Genomic DNA, 8,988 nt, shown 5'->3' with positions numbered 1-8,988 from the left:
CAACAGGCATTTAATACAGTTACAGTAGTAATTGGGAGTTACTGGCTACATGAAACCTAGTAATTAACATCTTAGATAAGCTTCGGGGAAATTCGATCATGAAGTTTGTAAAAGAACACCTTTGTGTATAACTGTGTTTCCTTACCTAGGTAGAATAATGAATGCATTACGGTTTTATGACGTATTGAAAATCATCTAACCATTAGAAAATTAATGTTCAAGGCCTTCACATATGAGAACATGATAGTTCGTCGTTATTTCTAGATAGTTAAGGACTTTAAGGATAGAAGGACTAAACTGGTAAACAACAGCAATATCTAAAATATTAAATTTAAAATAAATGACTCAGAAGGTGAACCTCTGTTTAAAAATTTAAACATGAACAATTTTCTGACATTTATTTTATCAGTATAGGTTTGTGGAGATTGTTGAGTTTTAAAATTAATATCATAAATAGATCAATGTTCGAAAACCATTTCATACCTGGAAGTACTGAATGGCCATTTCGTCTTAGTATAGGACTCATCAGCAGTATGCATACACGATCCCGAATAATGAACACTTTATCTAACTTTATAAATCTTCATACGTATTACAAGTTGGTTAAACTATAAAAAGGTTAACAAGTCAAAAATCCAGAAAAAAACAATAATACTGATTTTTAGTTATGATCAATTTGGATCTATATCAGAAAGGGTTGTGTGGATATTATATTAATTCTAACAGTTGAAATAATGAATCAATCAAAGCTAGACCACCATACTGCTTAGGAGTCCCACAATAGGACGAAACGACCGTCCTATGCTTCCAGGTTTTCCATCGTGGTATGGCTTCAATTAATTTTGATCTATCCATGTATATTTTTCCTTTTTTTCTTTTTTCCTATGAAAAGAATGGTTTGTTTTTTTTCATTAAAAATTACTAACTGACCAATTTTCTTTGTTCTATTTCTCTCAAGTTTATTATAAATTAAACAGAATAAATCAATAGAAATAGAGTTTTATAAGCAATTATTAATAATTTTCATAGTTGAGATCATGAATCAATTGAAGTTAGACCATCATGGAAAACTTGGAAGCACTGAACGGACGTTTTGTCCTATTCTGGGGCTCCTTCATTGATTCATGGTCTCAACTATTAAAATTACTATAATGTCCGCAAAACCCCTACTGATAATGTTGGTTCATTGTAATTAAACTATTTAAACATTTTTTGTAATTAAAAAAATGGGAGTGGTTGATAAAATTGAATTTTAAATTAAAGTTAAAAGAAAATTTGAATAGTTGCTGAATACGAGTTGATATCATTTTAGGTAATAGTATAGTGTGGGTTACTTATATCCACATAAGTAGTATATGAGGATGATCAGGCATAGAATGTATTTCAGTAGAAGATCAACAACGAAAGAACGGGGACGAAACGCAATAGCCATGAAAATACATGAACAATGAAATGAGGGACGATGGAATGATATTCGCAGAAGGAACAGTCAAGATTGAAACAATTAATTGTTATTATGCAAAATCACTGTTCACTGTATAGTTATCAGGTTTTGGTGAGATAGTCTGTAATTTGTGCTTGAATACATCCAATTGTCCCTACCCGTGTTCTTGTTCACTACAATAGTTTATTAGAATAAAAAATAATTTGTAGAAGAATTCAACTAATGAACATCTCTCAGAGTAATTTTTAACTAGTTCATTAAACTAGCCGATAGTTGAGAAAGTATATTCGAATATTTAGCCGCGATGATCTATTAAAGAGAGCTATTATTGAATATATTATATTTGATCATAATGAAACATTTTATTTTGATAACAGGAACATAACAAATCAGTTCAATGTTTCTTTTATTTTCAATGTCCTAATCTAAAGAGTGTTTATGTAGTCAATTACGGCTTCCTACTAGATTAAAACGTTTTATTTCTGATACTGTTTTGTTCTCTGTGCAGAGTGGTTTATTTATGTAGCTTTCATCATCATTCTGAACAACGGCATTAGCACAAACGCTGAATAAAGAATGGTGAGTGCTTTATGAATAAAATACCCAGCTCAGAAAACTAAACTTCATCAAAATCATCCATTTGAGCTGACTTAAGTTGTATTCTAATAATCATGCCCCAGTAAAGCAAAGTGCTTCTAAATAGCAACGTCTTTTTCTAAGTTCCTCTTCAGGTGTAAGCTGATTCGTTCGCTCCCACAGCAGGCTGCTGCTGATGGCATCCGACTGACGGATACTGAGTAGATAACTGTATTTAAATACTTAAACCTTTTTGATGATGGTTTTGATAGTTTTGCAAGTTTCAGGTCCATAGATTTGAACTGTCTTCACATTGGTATTGAAGATTTTGATTTTGATATAAAAAAATAAGGGAATCAGTAAATTCAAGTTTTCAATGAGTTATAGGGAAATAGATGAAACATTACAATTACAAAAACAATTACATTTCACTACCTATTACTGATAGTTTCTTAACTATCATTGACCTATTTTAGTTGAATTCAGATTTTATAAGCCGCCTTACAAGCTCTTATTAACTTATCTGGAATTATGTATTTAACTATGTTGCCGATGAAGGATTTTATCCAGTGAACAATAAATACAGTCCACTCCAACTTAAAATCACTTGCTTGAATACTGATTTTAGGAACTCCAGTTAGTTTAAACAGTATTATGCCTGACTTGATTATCCAGAGTTAAAATAGATTACTATTTCCCTTTTATTAAGCTATTTAGAATTTCTTAAGTCAATATGTTTCCCTTAAGTTTATAGACACCATAGCCAATTATTAGTGGCACAGATATCTTAGGGCTCTGTTTAGTATTGGAACTGTATTATTTAATTATCTGAAATATGTAGTCTGTAGAAAAGGGACTCTCATTTCTCATATTTAGAAAACATGCTGGTTTTACATAGCAAACGTATTGCATTTATTATTTTGAAATCAAATAATAAGTGAGTGATTTGTTATTACAGAAAATTCAGCTAATTATTAGAAACAGATAGAACAACATTTAATTTGACTTGTCAAAGTATACTGGTGTTAAAGACGATGTCCAAAATCTGATATTGATAGATAGTGTGCTACGTGTTTACCGCCCAACTGACGATCTTGAGCGAGAACACAAGAGTGCGCAAGAAAGTGAGTTGGACTACCGATTAAAAGGTACAAATACTCATTCATATATATACCACTCTAAGCCTTAAAAAATGGATCCATTCCTTAACCAATGAAATGCACTTGTTTTTCAGGTCACTTCTGAATGTCATCGGTTAACCTTTTCATTAGGCTATTTCTGATTGGCTCTCCATGTCATATATCTTTTAAAATTTGAAAAAGAATTATGATTCACACCACCATAAGAGAAACCGGAATTTTAAAAAAATTTGCATTATCTACGAACGTTATAACTCATTCAAAATCTGATATAACCGGTTATGGACTTACTTGTTCTGCTCTCTCCTCCAAACTCTTTCTCACACATGCGATTTATCACATACCCTGAGCATGCAACATACATTAAGGTTAAAAAAAAGACTTGGAAACTACTTAATGGGTTTTATCTCTTACGGTAATCAATCTTTCTCTGAACATGATTCAAAAACTTAAACATTATTAAACAATAAAGAACTTGTAACTACATTAAACTATTGAAATACACTGAACAAAATTATTTTCATGTATGAACTAAATGAATACAATTACAAATGAAAGAATGAATTATGGAAGAGCACGGATAATTACGCCTACAATTCTATTAAATAATTCAAACATCATTTTTCTCAAAGTAGGATTGTGGAGATTGTTAAGTTTTTAATTAAGATCATGAATCGATGAATGTTAGACCACCAATGAAAACCTGGAATCACTGGTGATGTGAACAGCGAAACAAGAAGCCTTAACAAACTACGGAAGCTATTTATGGGGACGTTATTTCATTTAATTCAAAGCTTGTAAAACTGTAACATTTACTTTTGTCCCCAGTCTATTCTATAGATCATAAGCTTTCGTTTGATGTATGATTCACTGCCATAGCATTTTCTCTTCTAAAGCTATTATAATTTAGACGTAACCTTTTGTACTTTATTCTACTCTAATCCCCCAGTTTGGGACATGATTGTGTTTTCCTAATTATTGTACGTTGTGGTCGGGTTAGTCATTTATTTATTCATGTATCTTTTTACACTAATTTGAATTCGGAATTCGGGTGCCAGATCGGCGTGTTTGTCAGCCAATCAGGGATAGAATAGTTTCCATCTCTCTACCCCTTACTCACGCATACTAGCCTCAAGGTTAAGCCAGTCAGCCTATCGCGTCAAAATCTTAATCTACATTAGACAAGTTATACTCGGCACGAAAGTGGGTAGACAGATCAAGGACGTAACAACTGAATGGCCGTTTCGTCCTGGTATGGGAACCCTCAGCATTGCGCATCCATATTAGGACGAAACAGCCGTCCAGTGATTACAGGTTTTCATTGGTGATCTAACATTCATCGATTCATGATCTCAATCAAAAATCTTATTCTCGTTAGACAATTAGGAATCATTTATGTATATCATTATTTTTCTCATATATCGATTCCAACTCAACCAATTTTCTACTCAGTGTAATCCTATTAATGATGATTTAGTAAGCTGTTGCATTGCCCAAATCACACAAAAGATATATATATATATATATATAATCCAGACGACGTAGACCTCCCTGTAAACATGTTTTTCTCACATATTTCTTTGTTCACACATCAATAGTTTGATATGTGTCGTTTAAACATTTTCTCCCTTTCAATTTCGTCTATTACTTATTATTAAGGAAAAACAGAATAGACTATTTTGTTTAAAACGGCTTTTGATCTTTATTAAAACTTGCTTTTTGCGTATGTGGTTCATCATACTTTCTTTTAAGGTAGATAGTTTTCACAAATTATATACATCTGTCAATATTCCTCGATCGGCAGTGAATTATTTATTTATCGTTTTATTTTCTGTAACCTTAGATTAAGTAAATATGATATGAATACAATGATAATAACTGAATAATTTTATATCTTCTGGATGGTGGCTAGCAGTAGAATCCTTGATGAGCGTTTCGTCTTATTTAGGACTCATCGTCTGTATGTACCTGCATCCTAGAGTTGATGTTCACTCACAGACTCGAACCCAGAACCGTTCGCTTCAAACCCTATCGCGTTATCCATTTAGTTACTGAGTCCTGGTAGCTACAAGCTTTATGTATCATAAATGTTTTGAATGATTGTCAAAGCACAAATGTGTACAAGTTACCAATTAAGAGTGGTGAGAGTGTAATAATTTAGCAAACGCTTATTAGTTTAATTTAATTTCCAAAGGTTTTGGATTATCCCGTAATAAAATTGGCTTTTCCTACTATTTGTGATTGGTCGGTTGATATCTCCACCTGCATTCAAACCTTCCGTTCCAGGTGCCCAATAATTTATTTATTGAGCTATTGAGTTCAAACAGTCACTCAGTTGTACAATGTGTATGAATTTTCGACCATTGATTATGAGGTTCAATTAAATCCGGCTGATTATCCCCAAATAGAACAGGTCACACATCATTGATCCCACTGATCATTACAGTTAATACACTATATAAAAACTTTAATTTTTATCAGAATACTGGTTTACAAGTTAGCACAATAATAATGTGCTGGATCCAAAAACGATCTTAATCAATAAACGTACAACCAACCGTAATTCCGTAAACCAATTCGATAGATTGTGAACACAATAACGACAGATTTACGTCTACGTACTTGCTTAATAGTTTGTAGATCCTTCAACAATTAGTGAAATGAAATTGATCGTGTTTAAGACACAACCTCATTTTATATTTACCTTCACGGATCTTTATAGTTAAGTTTATGTGAAGATATTCACTGGTATTCATGTATAAACCATTTCATTTTTTATTTTATGTTAATACAATTACTAAACATCAATACTAATTTTTGTGACTGGAAATTCTTATTTTTCATAAGTAACAAGAGTTTTCAATTAGCTTGCTTTATATTATTAATCATTTCACACTTCCTAGTGAGCTGTAGCAAGTGTTGAATCCATTATAAAATTGATATATCTTTCAGATTTTACCATATAGATTTTATTGCCCCTCAATCTGACTCCATATGGATCGTATGAATGACTGTTATTGAAATGCACATGTCAATTCTCGTATATAAACATCGACTTGAATCGCGTTAGTAAATAACAGAATTGAACAAGTCAAATAATGAGAACAAATTTCGAATGCGTGTATTTCATAAAATCGTTGATCCAAACAAACGATCGAAGAAGTGAAGCGAAGAAAGCGAAGTGGAATGACGCGCATTGCAGACGTCATTTAAGTCAATTCAATTTGATTAAGCGTTAATCGGTATTTATAGTCAGACAAAGTTACGGACATTCGATAAGTAAGATAAGAAATGCAGACACGTACGATTATATAAAAGATAGTCAGCATTAATAAGCGAACGAATGACGTGGTAAAAATGTCGCTTACGAAGAATAAATGGATTTGTTTGCGCAGAAGCTAGAATAATATTTGTGGGCTTGACATAGTACCAGTCCGTAGAAGATCATCAAGACAATACTTGATATCTAAGACAACGTTTAATACATAATATAATACATATAATATGATAAAATCTAGTTTCTTAAAATGTTAAAAAATCGCATTTAGTACAATTTCTAATTAGATAACATACAAAGTTAATCTTCAGTAATTCATATTTTATGAAGAAACTAATATTTACCATACTAATACTCAGTATCAATGAATGTATTCTGTGAAATTTCATCAATGAGATATTTCTGACCATCATACTAAACATGAATTAGAGTAAAATTAGATGAAAGCAATAGAATGTTATAATCTGAAGGGGCATTTGTGGAGCTTTCAGTAATTTTGTAATTGAAATCATGAGTCAATTGAAGCTAGACCAACATGGAAAACCTGGAAACATTGGACGGTCGTTTCGTCCTATTGTGGGACTCCTCAGCATTGCGCATTCACGACCCCACCTCGCGAATTTCGAATACAGGACCTATAAAATTACTGATATCTCCACAAAAGCCCCTTCTGATAATGATCATATGCTCACTAGTGACTGAATTTAAGAGATGTTTCCTGAAGTTCTAGTGAGAAGCAGTGACAAGTAGAGTTCAACCATATCTGTTGTGTGATATCACCTCACTGAAGATAATGGTGATCGGTTGAAGTTAGATATAAATACCATCGGATGTCGGCTCAGTGTTCTAGTGGTTCAGTGCTCGCGCGCGAGACTGATCGGTCATAAGTTCAAATCTCAATAGGCAGGATCGTGGATGCGCACTGCTGAGGAGTCCCACAATAGGACGAAACGGGTGTCCAGTACTTCCAGGTTTTCCATGGTTGTCTAGCTTCAATTGACTCATGATTTCAACTATAAAATTACTGAAAGCTCCACAAATGCCCCTTCGGATTATAATATTCTATTGCTTTCATCTAATTTTACATCTAATTTTATAATGTTATAAATAAACTTTATTTAAATGGAATTAATCTATTTAGATTTTAAAAAAACCCAGTAAAGTATCGTTCAACAAATAAGTTCGTTCAAATTTTTAGGTACGATTCATTCTCAATACCTACACAGTTGTAAAATGTGTACTATTACACAATGATAATCAATAATATCTGTGTTAGAAACAATAGCTTATTATATATATATATATATATATATATATATATATATAATCATTGGTAAAAATTGTTGTTCTTATTACCAAAATAAAAATATGTAAGGATGGCTCGTTGCCAAACTCAAGGAAGCCTCAAGAAGCCCAGAAAGAGCCGAAGACATTCTAGAATGTCGACTTGTAGCTCTCCTATGGGTTGAATAAGAAGGACCCCCTATATGCCTATTGGGTATCCGAAATGATGATTTACTTTCAGTCAAAAACTATAAATACATGAGATTTATGTACTATATTTGACACTGTTTTGGGAATAACATTCCTACTTACTAGTCTTCTGTCTTCTCATTTTGCGACTTGGGAGGGTTCTAGCGTTCTAATGCTCAAGTATTACGCGACATAATAAGAATCTAAGTTTGAGATATTGCAAAATATCATTATTTAAACTCTGAATAATCACCAAGAATATCAGAGATGTTAGATATTTAATAATGATTGATGAAAATAGAGTTATGTAACATGATATGATAAACTGTTTAAACTGGAAAGCAATGCAATTGATGAATGTATGGAAACGGATGAAGATGACTAGACATTAAAGATCAATGAAAAAGCAGACAAGGTGAGAATACTGCTTTTGGAAAACTAGAAATTAAAACCATAAATGATTTTAATAAGTTCTTCTGATATGCATAATGTAAGACTTTTTGATGTATCTTCAGTGATTCGGCAGTGCTTAGAAGAAGTAGTCCTATTTTCTTTGGCTGGTCTCTTTTGACCTTGTATTTGACTTTAAACTTTGAGTCAGTTTTCAAAAACTGACCCGTGTTCATAAAGTACTTAATATGGCTACTTTTTATGGATCCATTCGTGCATCACAGCAACCAGCTGGATAATTTTCCTGGATAGAAAGTCTATCTTAATTTAAATATGAACAGTTTATCATATCATGTTACTTAACTGTGTAGGTATTGAGAATTAATTTAATCTGGAGAGAATTAAATTGCCATTGAATTAACCTAACTTATTTTTTAATCTGTATTCTATCTTCTACGTTTTGTCTCTTTTCTTCTCTATTGCTTAATTATTAATGTATTTTCATTCTAAAAAAAAATTAGAATGAAATATGGAGTGTAGCCAAAATGAACAATTTATATACATTTACTTGGCATTGCTCGCTTGCATATTCCCATCGATGTTTAGGACTGCATATGTGCATACTGTTGAAATTGCTTCGAAATTGCCTTAAGTAACGACCATTCATAGCAAAGATGAATAGTGGCTAG

Source organism: Schistosoma mansoni, assembly GCF_000237925.1.
Source record: "Schistosoma mansoni, WGS project CABG00000000 data, chromosome 3 unplaced supercontig 0044, strain Puerto Rico, whole genome shotgun sequence".
NCBI classification, from domain to species: domain Eukaryota; kingdom Metazoa; phylum Platyhelminthes; class Trematoda; order Strigeidida; family Schistosomatidae; genus Schistosoma; species Schistosoma mansoni.
Note: the sequence above shows the minus strand (reverse complement) of the source record.